General features: G+C 34.5%; 1 protein-coding gene and 1 non-coding gene across 2 annotated transcripts in view; both read left to right on the top strand.

The window, feature by feature from the left end:
* The window catches only part of GABRB1 (gamma-aminobutyric acid type A receptor subunit beta1), a 473,522-nt gene that overhangs the window by 154,863 nt on the left and 303,177 nt on the right, over positions 1 to 15,482 (top strand). The window lies entirely within an intron of this gene.
* Positions 8,605 to 8,764, top strand: LOC126033223 (U1 spliceosomal RNA). Its single transcript, XR_007504344.1, has one exon. It is a non-coding gene; the product is annotated as a U1 spliceosomal RNA (small nuclear RNA).

Genomic DNA, 15,482 nt, shown 5'->3' on the forward strand with positions numbered 1-15,482 from the left:
ACACACACACACACACACACACACACACACACACACACACACACCAGTATTACATACTGCTGGTCACTGCATTATTCTGCCACTGAACTGTACATGTGTCAATAGTGGCCTCTTATCCCTGAGCACTGTTGGAGAAAACACCTTTAAAAAGTTAAATTCAAGCAAACTCTAGTACTGTTTCTTATTTCACATTCTTCCCCCTCCTTGCTTCTTCTAGATCTCTTTCTTCTCTGGTTCAGTTTATTTTTCCTGCAAACCCTAGAGAAATCAAAAGATATTAAAAAAGAAAGCATAATATCTGGAATCAGAGGAACAAAGTTGAATTTATGTTACCATTTATTGATAACATATGTAATTACTAAACCTTTAGTTTAATCATCTACAATAATAAACTAATAATTATTTTCCCATAAAGTGCTTGTTGAATAATAAATATCAAATAAATTTATAACAATATATGAATAATATTTTCCGCAATATTAAATATCACATAGCCTTATTACATACTAAGAAATAAATGAGGGAGATGTAAAACTAGAATAATTAATTTCCAGAGGAGTAACATTTCAAAAAAGAGAGTTATCTAAGTTATCCAACTAGTAAAACTCTACATGAAATTATATGTGAGCCTAGAATGTATTATAAGGAACCTGGTATCATTATGCTAGCCCTGGAAATAATGCTCCAGAAGTATGATACTAATATGCTACTATAAAGATGTTATTGGGACTACATGGGACTTGTGAAGCAAGGATTTGTGCCTAACTACTCTGTGACCTTCATAATCCAAATAATCCTTCTGATCTTCATATTTTTCAACCTTAAAGGGAAGGGATTGGAAAAACTATAACATTATGCTTTTCCAAATTCAAGCTTCATTGCCTCTATGACCACATATATTAAGACCATGGTCACCTTATTTCCTCTCTGATGTAATGTTTATAGTTTTAGAAATGACAATATGTTTTTAATGTAATAGTATTTTCAAGAGTAACTGCCATACATAACTCCCTTAAGCCTTTGTATATGTGTGACGGTCTTTATTTTATACCAGATTATCAGAAATTTTGTGTTTTCTCCTCTTTTTAAATTCAACTATAGATAAAAAATAAGATTATATATATATTATGTATATATATATATACACTAATGGGTTATATTGATTTTAGTCATGACAAGGGCATTGGATTTTCTGAATGTATCTATAAGCCTTTTTAACTAGGTATCCCATAATCATTCATAATATTAAGCTACCTCAGAATTGTTGTTATGTTTAAACACAATACTAGATGCTATGAATTAATTTAAATGCATCTATAAAAAGAGTCAGTTGTTTTTTATATATGGGGAACTATGCAAATATCATTTTATAAATAAAAGTTTATATACATCATGTAAACACTGAAAAAGAGTGGTTTCTGATTGAGGATGGTAATTTTAGAAGAACTGGGCTACTATGATAAATTTACCACCTACAAAAGAAACTGTTAACTATGTTATAAAAAATTATGATTAGCAATAGACCTGAAAACACATTATCTTATTCCATGTTGTAGGTCCTAAATAAAGTATATCTGTGATGTATTATAGACACACTGGGAAACTTAAACTTGTGTTCCATGAGTATCCCATACTACTCTTCTCAAAACACATAATGCCATTTCTTACTCTGAAGTGAAGAAAGCTAACTCTATTTCCCACTTACGTTTTTTAAAATGGCTCTTCCTTTACCTTAGCCCTTAGAAATTTTTCTTTTTATGAGGCAAACTTTCTAAGTATTTCATTCTATTGCTAACCCCTCTTTCTGCTTTCTTCTTTCATAAATCTTTAGTGGACTTTAGTGGATTGTTTTCCCTCAGTTTCCTCTTCAAGCACCACTCCTCTTTCAACTTTGATTTTATCTGCCCACTCAAACTAATGTATTTATTCTTCAGTTTCTAAATCTAGAGCTCTTACACGGATTTCTTTCCTAACACAAAGCAGAAAAGTTGTTATTAACTAATTGTCAAAAGTTAGCAACAACATTGATGCTTTTCAATTTCTTCTCATCACTTCTTTGAGATTTCAGAGAAGGAGCTAACTTCAGGAATTTTAAGATCCAGCAAATTGTTTCATTATTCCCATTCCTTCTCTTGGCTAACCCCTTGCTGATACCTCTTTTGTCACAATAAATATAGGCTGTGTGTATGTAAACGTTTTATGGGGTTATTATGTTACTGACCCTACCCTGATCGGTGATTGTGCCCTACCCTAGGGTGTGACCTGGCATTCTGCCCCCACCCTAGGGTGGTACCTGATTCTGCTTCTACCATTGGGTGGTATCTGATCCCACTGTTGGGTGGTACCTGATTCTGGGGGATAAAAACAATCGTCTGTGGAAGGCGAGGGGCTTTTGGCTGGAGCTTTGGACTTCAGTCTTGTCCACCGAATAAAGCTAATATTTCCACAAGCCTGACTGTCTGCAAGCTGTTTACCCGCCGCTTCACCTCAGAACCGCCGGCTGAACAGGGTGGCAGAAGCGTGCTCCGGGCTGGAGACCTCATCCTTCATCCCTCCATCAGTCAACCTCTTCAGGGGCTGACTTGCAACAGAGGCATTTTTATAGATTTGACTATTGAGTTGAATTAACGAAACTGAATATTTAGAATTTAAACTACTGACGAAAGAAAATATTTTGTATTTCTTATTAAACACATGTTCCTGGTTATGCACCTTTTCAACTCCTTGTGACATGACCCCTATTTATCTTATATGTTTTTTCCCAAAACCAGGTTCTCCTCCTTACACAGCCTTAACAAAGCAATCATTATGAAGGTCAATATACCAAAATGTATTGCCTCTTTGATGTCATGTCTTTTAGCCTTAGATACAGATTGTTGTTTCTACATCAGTCTATTCAAATTATTTCTTTTATCATCACCTAAAGCACTTCTTCTCACTTCCTGAACAGTTTGCTATCTCAACTATTCCTTATACTCATCACTAAAATTGTATTCTTTCTTTGATTTTTATCACACAAGCCATATTCTGTAGAAGACCAAAATGTCTACACCATAATAATAAACTTTCCTTCAACTCTACAGTTAAGTTTTATTAAATAATTTATTTCTCTAAACATATCAAAGGTAATTCAACCTCAAGTTATGTACCAATTATTGCATTGTTTATATTTATGCTAAAAGTTTATTTACTAACTTATCTGAAATTCATATTAAACTTTGGAATTTGTATTTCTTTTCATAATGAAATAATGCTCTCAGAAGTGTCCTCCCTTTTCTATTTCTAAACACTCTTCTCAACTACTATTTACTCCAATCTTGTTCATTGTGTCTAAGTGACTCAATTGTCACTTTTTTAGTAACAATAGGACCTTCTTACTTATGTAAAATCTCTCATTTGATATCCTAATTTACAGCAAGTTTATGCAATTTTGACTTTCTTATCATGCTATTTCTGCCATATAATTATTTCCCTGTTAATCAAAATTATTATATATTTATGAAAAAATATAAATAGTATTTCACACATCTTTTAATAATTTCTCAGGGAAAAAAACAGTAGATTAAATAATTGAAACACAAACTCATAGGATGTGACCACCTGAGTCACAATAGCTGTCAGCTGCAACATTTTCTGTATAGATCTGTATAGAAAGGATGGCTTTAACCTAAGAGTAATTATCATTATTAATGACCAGATGTGCTCTGACTCTTAAACAAACATGAGTCAGCTGGCTAAAAACATTGTTTGATTTCAAGGCTTGGCCCTAAGGGGGCTTAGAAAAGTTTGTCTTCCTATGAAAATGGCAGGCCTCAACCAATTTAATTCTGGGAAGATATTAAGTGGAATATTAAACTCCTTAAAATAGTCACTTTTTTACCCTCCCCTTCATGACCCTTTCCTTTTCTTTGCTTTTTCCTATCAAATTATAGGAATTAGATTGTTTGAGGGTTTATGTGAAAGCATGCAATAAAAATAATAGTGAAGCCCAATAGGAACTAACTTTGGGACTGCATCTGTATGTGTAGAATATATATGTAAGCTTTTATGCATATAATCTACATACAGAATTATAAGTACACATGACATCAATTGAAGTAATACTAATAGGAATTGTATCATGAAATTGAACCAAGGACTAGATGAATAAATAATTGAAGCTATCTTATTTTGAAGAATTTCTTATAAATACTCCACCTATTTTTTCATACAACTTGGCACATACAAAGGATTTTAAAATTTATGACTTATGCTATTTTTACAAATAAAAATGCTAGAAGATCTAGAGTAACCTTTCCAACTTACAATTTTATTATTTTTAATAAAATATTCTAATGGTAACACAGATTGGTATTACGTAAGTAACTGAACTATCTTAAATGCCTTAGTTTCATGTTTCTCCATTCCCTACCTCATTTAGTTTACTTTTAAGAAAACTGTTATTTTTTGTAACTATATCCCTTTGTCATAAGTGAATTTCTCTATCCTATATATTTAAGTATTATTCAGATTTAAATTATTTTGTCATTTTTAGTAAGAGTGATTTATTGATCATATTGCTTACTTCTACCAAGAGATCCAAAGCAAATCAGTCTTAGATGTGAATATTAATGATTTTTTGGTTTTGATATTCTGAGTCATTATACTCATCTCATTAATTTTATATCATTATATTAGTAAGCTATAGGTGCTGTAATAAAATTTTATATGGGTAACCTAAACAACATATATATATAATTTTTCATAATCTCAGAGTTTGAAATTCTAGAAGTGAAAAATCAAAATGCCAGCAGGATAAATTCCTCCTAAGTGTGATGAGGCATCTCCTAGGCTACCCTCCATAGGATAGGAATGGCCATCTTCTCTCTAGGTCTATCTGTGTCACGTTCTCTCTCTGTTTATCCTTGGATTCTTTCTTTCTTTCTTTCTTTCTTTCTTTCTTTCTTTCTTTCTTTCTTTCTTTCTTTCTTTCTTTCTTTCTTTCTTTCTTTCTTTCTTTCTTTCTTTCTTCCTTCCTTCCTTCCTTCCTTCCTTCCTTCCTTCCTTCCTTCTTTCTCTTTCTTTCTTTCTTTCTTTCTTTCTTTCTTTCTTTCTTTCTTTCTTTCTTTCTTTCTTTCTTTCTTTCTTTCTTTCTTTCTTTCTTTCTTTCTTTCTTTCTTTCTTTCTTTCTCTCTTTCTTTCATTTCTTTCTTCATTTCTTTCTTCATTTCTTTCTTTCTTTTTCTCTCATCCGTTTTGTTCCACATTTTGACAGCATGGATTTCATTATTGTTAATGAATGGATACCATGCATATCACTTTATCTTTGTTCAGCACACAGTTATTGTCCCAAGTAATCAGTTTCAACTATCATTGTCATAGTGGTCCATTATTTGCCCTAACTGCAGTGCTTCAGTATTTGTGGTAAGCTTCCTAAAATGTACTGGTCTTCCTGGCCTTCATCTTTATTGTCTCTGGATATTATTATGACACTATCTTTTTTTTTCTTATATCCAATAAATCAGTGATATCACTCTATGCTTATTCTCTCTGACTCATTTAAGCCCGCATAATAGCTTTCATATTCATCCACCTATAAGCAAAATTTATTACTTCATTTTTCCTAACAGCTGCATAGTACTCCATTGTGTATATGTATCACAGTTTTAGCCACTCATCTTTTCTTGGGAATCTAATCCAGTTTCCAGCTTCTTGTTATTGTGCTAAGATGAACGTAGTAATGCAGAGGACGTTTCTGTGTTGTTGTTTTTATTTTCTTACAGTATGTCACTAGGAGTAATATAGCCAGATCATATCCCAGCTCAATTTTCAGTTTTTTGAGAAATATCCATATTGTTTTCAAAAAAAGTTGAACTAATCCCACCAGCATTTGTCACAGCTAGCATGGTCCAAATACATTAAAGAACTTCTTTGAACTCTCTCCAGGAAAGTGGGTGCATGAACAGAAAATTATAAAATATGATGAGCCATATGAAGTTGTGCAGGAGAACAGTGTTCTGGTTTATTGTCAAAAAATCAGGGGTATATATGGGGGTTGCCAATCAGATTTTTTATGGTATGACAAAATGCTCACATTTGTTTATTTGCAAAGTACAACATATTTCTCTTGTTAACAGAAGCTTTATCCTATTTGATGCAGTATTTGATCTTCAAAACAATCCACATGGCTCTAGGTGATTTGCAGACTGTATGAATAGATACATTTTAAATATGAGTCCAGAGAATAAAAAGAGAGTAAATTTTAACATCTCAAAGTAGTTCCTCTCTGGCCTGGCCCTAGGTGTCAATTCTGATGCAGATTAAGAGATTTAGCAAGAAGCCAGGTTTTCCTAGCAAATTTTCTTTTCCTGAGAGAAACAGTTTTTGCTATATTTATCACAAATAACTTTCTAAGGTCTGATTAAAAAGGTTTTTAAAAGTGGCAATAAAAGAGACAAACTTATATGAAGGAGATGTAAATCTATACCTGGTAAAAATTTTCTTAACCACCCATTGCTACTTCCAGGCCACACTTCAGATGTAACTCTGAGGTAAAATTTACTTAGCAAGTCACTCAGAGTCCCTTAGAGATGTCCCAAAGCAAACATTCCTTTCATCTGACAGAGCAGTCTGCTTAAAACTACTAGGCCTTTTAAAAGATTATAATGATTAAAGTTGTTTTTAAGTATCTTTTGGTGCTGAGTTTTCAAGGTAAAGAGAAATTTAATCAAGGCTAAATTTGCCTGTCTTAATCCTTATGCTTGGAAGTAAATGCTTACACTTAATACAGCAGAAGGGAGATTCATATTTAGGCCAAATAGATGTTTATAACTAAGCTTAAAAAATATCACCCCCACTATCAGATCTTGGTTAGTAACCACACTAAGGAAAGGCCTACTGACAAGAATTATTAGATCATATGGTGACAAGCAGTAAATGAGAGTTCCTTTCTCCGTAAACCATGCCTACATTGGTTGTTGATATTCTTTGTGATGTGTGTCAGTCTCAGTTGGTGTGAGATGATAATTCATTGTTTTGATTTGCATCTCCCAGATGATTAATGATGCAGAGCAGTTTTTCAAGTGCCTTTGGCCATCTCCATTTTCTCTTTAAAAACATTTCTGTTTTCTTTCTCCCATTTTTGGTATAAGGTTAGAAGCTATTAACTGGCATTTTTAATGTTTAATTATATTCTTTGTAAATAAAATATTTGTATGGCTCTAAAGACTAATAAATTGTTTTTATAAAAATAAAATCTTATTGCCATAGCTATTCCAACAGTCTTCCATTTTTTGTTTTCATCATGGGTGTGCATCATAATTTATTTTGACATCTTTCTTCTTTTATAATAAATAACTATATCTAATAATATTCTAAAATTTATCTCGATTTACATTTTTGGATTTTAACAGAACAAAACAGTTTATTAATTTCCTATATGTTTAATTCCCTGAAGATCATTTCTGAAAAATAGTTGTCTGCTTATAATATTTTAATTACTCATAGTTATAGGAATGCAGATAATTGCAAAGGGTATAATCTGTTAAAATATACACAACTTTGCAAGATCCTTGTACACTTACAATTGAATCTAATTCCAAAGTGAAGTACTAAGCTTCATATTTCAGAAATAAAACTCTAGTTAGACACTTAAGACTTGATAGAGATATTAAGGATTCACTGACTATATATATTTTTTTTACCTAGTTTTATTTCAAATTGATAATTTTATGTTCTTGACAATGTCTGAGCATAGGTTGTGCCTGAGAACAAAATCAATGTTTATATTTACTGAATATAAATACTTATCACATTACTTTGGGCAGTCATCTCATTATGTCTTAATATTTTAAAGTAGAAACAAAAGCTGAAGAAACTTTTTTGGTAATGAACATAAAAAGAACTCACCATACTGATTTTTCAAAACAGTTTGGCATCAGATTTAATATGGGATCTCTAAATTGATCAGATATTCTGAAAAATTATTTTTATCTCCTACAGTTATCTCTGTGTAGAGGTAACTATGATTATATTTAAGAATCCTGGGCAGCTTGCACAGCTTTACTATTAGATAGACTGGGAAAAATACGGTTGAGTGGATTTCAGAGAATAAAGTCGTGGGCTGATTCAGTGCTTGAGAAAGAAGGCTCGCTGATATTGACAAATTTATCCTTTTAAGAAAAAGAAACTTTCTAATTCCTATATAGATCAAAAATAGACAATACAGAAAGAATAGATAGTTCATTTTATTAGGAACTATACCTAGAGATTCTGTTTACAATAATTTTATTCAAAGAACACAGATCAGATTTTGTGGTCTCACAGTGTAGTTGACTCAGATTTTAAATTATTTTCAGTGAAGTATGGGAGAATTCTTCAAAATGATTCCAATTTAAAATTTTTATTTTAATATTTTATTCATCTAAAATGAGAATTTTATGATTAAAGATGCTAATAGATTTTTCTTCTGTTAAGTATGGTTTTGAAATTAATTCAATACTAAAGAAGGAATTAAATAATTATGAGATTCTATAGATACCATACGATTATGTAATATATGGATGATATGACATTATAATTAAAATTCCTTAATTAGTGAAGAAAATTAAGTAAAAGTTGTGACTTATACTTACCTGGCAGGGGAGATACCATGATCACGAAGGTGGTTTCCCCAGGGCGAGGCTTATCCATTGCAGTCCGGATGTGCTGACCCCTGCAATTTCCCCAAATGTGGGAAACTCGACTGCATAATTTGTGGTAGTGGGGTACTGCGTCACTCACCCCTGAAAAAAAAAGTGTGACCTATATTATCTTTTAAAAGGTAAATGTTCTTGGTTTTTACACCAGTCCTAAGATGAAGCCTAGAACAGTGTCTTTCATTATGTTTTCTGAAGTTCTGCTCAGTTGCAGTTGTCTCAGTCAGGCCTCTGGAATTAGAGATCTTGGTTGTTGTATAGGTTGTAGGCCAAAGACTAAACTAGGTTGTTGTTTTTTTTTATTGGTTCCAGGATAGGTTCTGCCCAGTCATGGTTGTCACAGTCAGTCTTTTGTAGCTAGCAATCTTGGCTTTTGCACTGATTAAAGGATGATGTGTCTTCTGATTTCATCTTATTGTTAGGTGTTGAGATGAGACAACCTGCTCTTAGACCAAGTTGTTGCCATTTCCTCATTGTCAGGATGTCATACCAAAACTGGCACATTTTGGTGTCAGAGCAGTATTAAGAATCTCCCAGAGGAAATTTGGTTACTGGAGCTGTTGTAGAGTACTGTGTCGGTTCTATATCTGAGATCTAGGTTTGGGGTTGGACTGTCACTAATCACATGGAGTCTAAGTTGGGACCACATGACATATGTTCAAGGTAGGAGGTGTCCCTGTATTATAATATATGTGAGTTTCTATGCAAGAAATAAATATCACAAATTAATTTTTTTTTATTTTTTTCCCACGTGCTTTGATTTGTCTTTATTTCAGACCATGGTTAGTGTTTGGTTGTTGTCTTTATTGCTGTGGTGCTTTTCAGGTTTTCTGTTGGTTTGTTTTGTTTTCTTTTTGGGTTCGATTTTTCTTGTATTATATTTAGGTTTTCCTTCCCTTTTTTCTTTTTTTTTCTTAAACTGATATTTATAGTCTCTAGGACTCATCCCATTTTTGGCTTGTTTGAATTTTTGCCCCTCATTTTTTCTTTTTTTCTTTCTTTTTCTTTTTCTTTTTTTTTTCTTTTTCTTACCTTCAAACAGAACCACATAACTTGAACCATCTTGTTCTTCCTCACAAATTGAGGAGGAAATAATGGAGGGCACCAAGACCAAATGGTCATATGAGCATTGAGTAGAAATAAAAAATGATCAAACTTGAACACCAAATCCAAAGCCAACTACAACAGAATCGATATAACAGAATCTACAACAGGCTAGACACAGAAGGGTCCACTTATACTAGCAGATCAGAGGGGCAAAGAAGGGGCTATATGGCATTCATGTTGGGAACAGGGGTGGAGGGAGGACAACATTGGTGGTGGGAATGCCCCTGATTCAATGTCACTATGTACCTGAAATACTACTGTGAAAGATCTGTAATCCAGTTTGGTCAAAATAAAAATTATTAATTAAAAAAGGTACATGTTCTCAAATTCAAACTTTAATTGAGATTCTTGTGGATTAATATCAATGTGTACTCTAAAGAAAAAAGAAATAAAAATAGTGCTAAAATAGGAAAGAAAGAAGAAAGGAAGAAAGAAAAAGAAAGGAAGGAAGGATATAATAGGGAAACAGGAAAGAGGGAGGGTTTAAAGAAATTAAGACATAAAATAAGAAGGAAGAAGAACATGGAGGTGAAGGATGAAAAGGAAAATAAAAAAAAAAAAGGAAAAGAGTTATAGTATTGGAATAAATGTATTTTTACATTATAAATGACACAACTTCAAAATAATTAAGTTTTTATGATCATTAGTGAAATATTATTTTATTTTATTACAGTAGACTGTCATTTCTAGTTTAGTAATTAAAACCAGTCTTTACTGCATAAAACCTAAGACTATTGAATCAGTTTCTACATAAGTATGTAATATGAAATTTACATGCATCTATACATCTATTTTACATATGTGTAAATATTTATGTATTATTTGAAAGGCAATTTCCTTGTTGGCACTACCTATGTCTACTTGATATTCCTGGCCTGGGAATTAAACCTGCTACCTTGAATCTCAAAGATGCTGTAACACTTAAATTTTATGAGATTAAACTCTTTGCATTACACAAAAACATAGATTAAAAGATAACTTCACTGGTGATTAGGGGGTGTCATCTGATATGACTGAAACCCAAACACAATCATGTTTGTAAACAAGGTGTTTAAATAAAAAATATTATTAAAAAAAAAGATAGCTTCAAACACATCACAGGACCAGAGAGGTAGTACCAGCTGTGAAGCTCTTCTCTTGCATATAACCAACACAGGTTCAATTCTCAATACCACAAATGGTCCCCTGAGCACTGGAAGAAGTGACCCCTGAGAATAAAGCCAAGAATCAGCCCTGAGCACAGTTCTGGGTATGCTTCAAATCTCTGCCTAAAAAAATCAAATTAGCTTCTTGCCTTTGTAGTAGAAAGAGATTCCATATGACCTCGCAATTCCATTCTTTTTTTATTTAAACACCTTGATTACATACATGATTGTGTTTGGGTTTCAGTCATGTAAAGAACACCACCCATCACCAGTGCAACATTCCCATCACCAATGTCCCAAGTCTCCATCCTCCCCTCCCGACCCCCGCCTGTACTCTAGACAGGCTCTCCATTTCCTTCATACATTCTCATTATAAGGACAGTTCAAAATGTAGTTATTTCTTTAACTAAACGCATCACTTTTTGTGGTGAGCTTCCTGAGGTGAGCTGGAACTTCCAACTCTTTTCTCTTTTGTGTCTGAAAATTATTATTGCAAGAATGCCTTTAATTCTGCGTATTTCTCTCTCTGACTTATTTCACTCAGCATAATAGATTCCATGTACATCCATGTATAGGAAAATTTCATGACTTCATCTCTCCTGACAGCTGCATAATATTCCATTGTGTATATGTACCACAGTTTCTTTAGCCATTCGTCTGTTGAAGGGCATCTTGGTTGTTTCCACAGTCTTGCTATGGTAAATAGTGCTGCAATGAATATAGGTGTAAGGAAGGGGTTTTTGTATTGTATTTTTGTGTTCCTAGGGTATATTCCTAGGAGTGGTATAGCTGGATGGTATGGGAGCTCGATTTCCAGTTTTTGGAGGAATCTCCATATTGCTTTCCATAAAGGTTGAACTAGACGGCATTCCCACCAGCAGTGGATAAGAGTTTCTTTCTCTCCACATCCCCGCCAACACTGTTTATTCTCATTCTTTGTGATGTGTGCCATTCTCTGTGGTGTGAGGTGGTACCTCATAGTTGTTTTGATTTGCATCTCCCTGATGATTAGTGATGTGGAGCATCTTTTCATGTGTCTTTTGGCCATTTTTGTATTTCTTCTTTGTCAAAGTGTCTGTTCATTTCTTCTCCCCATTTTTTGATGGGATTAGATGTTTTTTCTTGTAAAGTTCTGTCAGTGCCTTGTATATTTTGGAGATTAGCCCCGTATCTGATGGGTATTGGGTGAATAGTTTCTCCCACTCAGTGGGTGGCTCTTGTATCCTGAGTACTATTTCCTTTGAGGTGCAGAAGCTTCTCAGCTTAATATATTCCCATCTGTTAATCTCTGCTTTCACTTGCTTGGAGAGTGCAGTTTTCTCCTTGAAGATGCCTGTAGTCTCAATGTCCTGGAGTGCTTTGCCTATGTGTTGTTTTACATATCTTATGGTTTGGGTCTGATATCGAGGTCTTTAATCCACTTGGATTTTACCTTCATACATGATGTTAGCTGGGGTTCTAAGTTCAATTTTTTGAAAATGGCTATCCACTTGTGTCAACAACAGTTGTTGAAGAGGCTTTCCCTGCTCCATTTAGGATTTCCTGCTCCTTTATCAAAAATTACGTGATTGTATGTCTGGGGAACATTTTCTGAGTATTCAAGCCTATTCCAGTGATCTGAGAGCCTGTACTTATTCCAATACCATGCTGTTTTGATAACTATTGCTTTGTAGTAAAGTTTAAAGTTAGGGAAAGTAATTCCTCCCATATTCTTTTTCCCAATGATTGCTTTAACTATTCTACGGTGTTTAATGTTACAAACAAATTTCAAAAGTGCCTGATCCACTTCTTTGAGGAATGTCATGGGTATCTTTAGAGGGATCGCATTAAATCTGTATAATGCCTTGAGGAGTATTGCCATTTTGATGATGTTAATCATGCCAATCCATGAGCAGGGTATGTGTTTCCATTTCCACGTGTCCTCTCTTATTTCTTGGAGCAGAGTTTTATAATTTTCTTTGTATAGGTCCTTCACATTTTTAGTCAAGTTGATTCCAAGATATTTGAGTTTGTGTGGCACTATTGTGAATGGGGTTGTTTTCTTAATGTCCATTTCATCCTTATTAATATTGGTGTATAGAAAGGCCATTAATTTTTGTGTGTTAATTTTGTAGCCTGCAACCTTGCTATATGAGTCTATTGTTTCTAGAAGCTTTTTGGTAAAGTTTTTAGGGTTTTCTAAGTAGAGTATCATTGTGTTGCTATTGATATTGTTTTTTAGATTTGTCAACAGTTGTTTTAAATATTTTGCTGGCCCCTCATTTGGTGCATATATGTTTAGGAGAGTTATTTCTTCCTGCTCTACATACCCCTTGATTAATATAAAATGTCCATCTTTGTCCCTTACAACCTTCCTGAGTATAAAGTTTGCATTATCTGATATTAGTATGGCCACTCCAGATTTTTTATGGGTGTTGTTTGCTTGGATAATTTTTCTCCAGCCTTTTGTTTTGATTCTATGTTTGTTCTGACTATTCAGGTGCGTTTCTTGTAGGCAGCAGGTTGGATTGAGTTTTTTGATCCATTTAGCCACTCTGTGTCTCTTAACTGGTGCATTTAGTCCATTGACATTGAGAGAAAGAATTGTCCTGGGATTTAATGCCATCTTTATATTGAAATTTGGTATGTCTTTTGGTTAGTCTTGTCTTAAATTAGGTCTTTCAGTTTTTCTCTTAAAACTGGTTTTGAGTCTGTAAAATTTCTGAGCTGTTTTTTGTCTGTGAAACCATGTATTCTTCCATCAAACCAGAAAGTGAGTTTTGCTGGGTACAGTATTCTTGGTGAAGCATTCATTTCATTCAGTCTTGTCGCAATATCCCACCACTGCTTTCTGGCCTTGAGTGTTTCTGGTGACAGGTCTGCTGTAAATCTCAAGGATGCTTGCTTGAATGTAATTTCCCCTTTTGATCTTGCTGTTTTCAGAATTCTGTCTCTTTCTGTGGGATTCATCATTGTGACTAGGATGTGTCTTGGGGTGGTTTTTCTGGGGTATCTTTTGGTTGGTGCACTTTGAGCATGCTGGATTTGATCACATATATTCTTATCTCTGGAAGTTTCTCTTTAATGATGTTCTTACCGTTGATTCTTCCTGGAAATTTTTTTCCTGGGTCTCTGGGACTCCAATGATTCTTAAGTTGTTTCTGTTGAGCTTATCATAGACTTCTATTTTCATTTGTTCCCATTCTTTGACTAATTTTTCCATTGTCTGTTCATTTGCTTTAATTTTTTTCCAATCTCTCCTGCTGTATGGAATTGTTATGTATCTCATCTTCCACAGCACCAAGTCTATTCTCAGCTTCTGATACCCTGTCCCAGAGCTTATCCATTTTGTCATTCACTTCATTTACTGACTTTTTCAGGTCTGTTAGTTGACATGTTATTTCAGTTTGGAGTTTTGTGATTTATGTCTTCATATTTTCTTGGTTCTTATTAGTGTTCTGTTTAACTCGATCCATGGTTTCTTTGAGTTCATTGAGGATCTTCCATATTGCTAGTCTAAAGTTCTTATCTTAGAGGTTGATTAGTTGGTTGGTCATTATCTGGTCATCAGAATTGTCATCTTCATTCTCTATGTCTGATGCTGGCTGTGTTGTTTCCCCATTGTCACACTTGTATTGTGGGTTTTTCTACGTGTTGTGGTGGTATTCATTGGCTATATGATGCAGGCAGCACACTCTTCTGGCTCTGCCCTTTCTGGATAGGCCGACTTGCCTCTAAGAGAGGGGAGTCCTCTGTGGATGAAGCCTCACACAGGATCAAATCTTAGGCCCAAGCATGCAGCAGAGAAGACATTCATGAGAGAAATGCTTGCTTCTGTGATCCAGCACAGTTCTTAGTGTGATTTTTTTCTTCTTGTTGTGGTGGTGTTCTTTTCTTAGAAAGAGTGCACGGCTGCGTAGCAAAGCGGAGCCAGTGTTCTGCTGGAGCCTCTTTTCGGCCCACTCCCAAGATGTTCACGCAAGAGGACAATAGACAGACACACACAGGCAGCACTCACAGTTTTTCACAGTCAGGCCCCACTGGGCAGGCATAGTTTTGTGGATTTTCCCAGCCTGACTTCACAAACAGGGGATCTGGCTTCTGCAAAGCCTAGCCGGTTTTCATGTTATGGAGTCCCACCCTGGAATTGGCCTCTGGGAGAGCGAGTTTTCTTTAGCTTTTTTTCGGCCCACTCCCAAGAGGTTCACGCAAGAGGACAGTAGACAGACACACACAGGCAGCACTCAGTTTTTCATAGTCGGGCCCCCGCAATTCCATTCTTGAAAAATCTAGTTCAGAGATTCAAAAACACAATATAGAAAAGACATATGCTCTCTATTCACAACACTCACTATTCACAACAACCAAGTGGCCTAAGAAATGATAACTAAATAAGGAAGCAATGATATGTAGTCACTGTCCAGGGAGAGCAAATAGGTCAGGGAAGCAACCACTTAAGACAATGATAGGGGGAAGTGGTCACTATGGACACGCTCTGTGTACTGAAAGAAAGAGGTAAAGTGATATTTATGATACCTTTTTAGTAACAGTAAAATATTGTAAACCATGGTGCCAA

Source organism: Suncus etruscus, chromosome 16 (genome assembly GCF_024139225.1).
Source record: "Suncus etruscus isolate mSunEtr1 chromosome 16, mSunEtr1.pri.cur, whole genome shotgun sequence".
Taxonomy (NCBI): Eukaryota; Metazoa; Chordata; class Mammalia; order Eulipotyphla; family Soricidae; genus Suncus; species Suncus etruscus.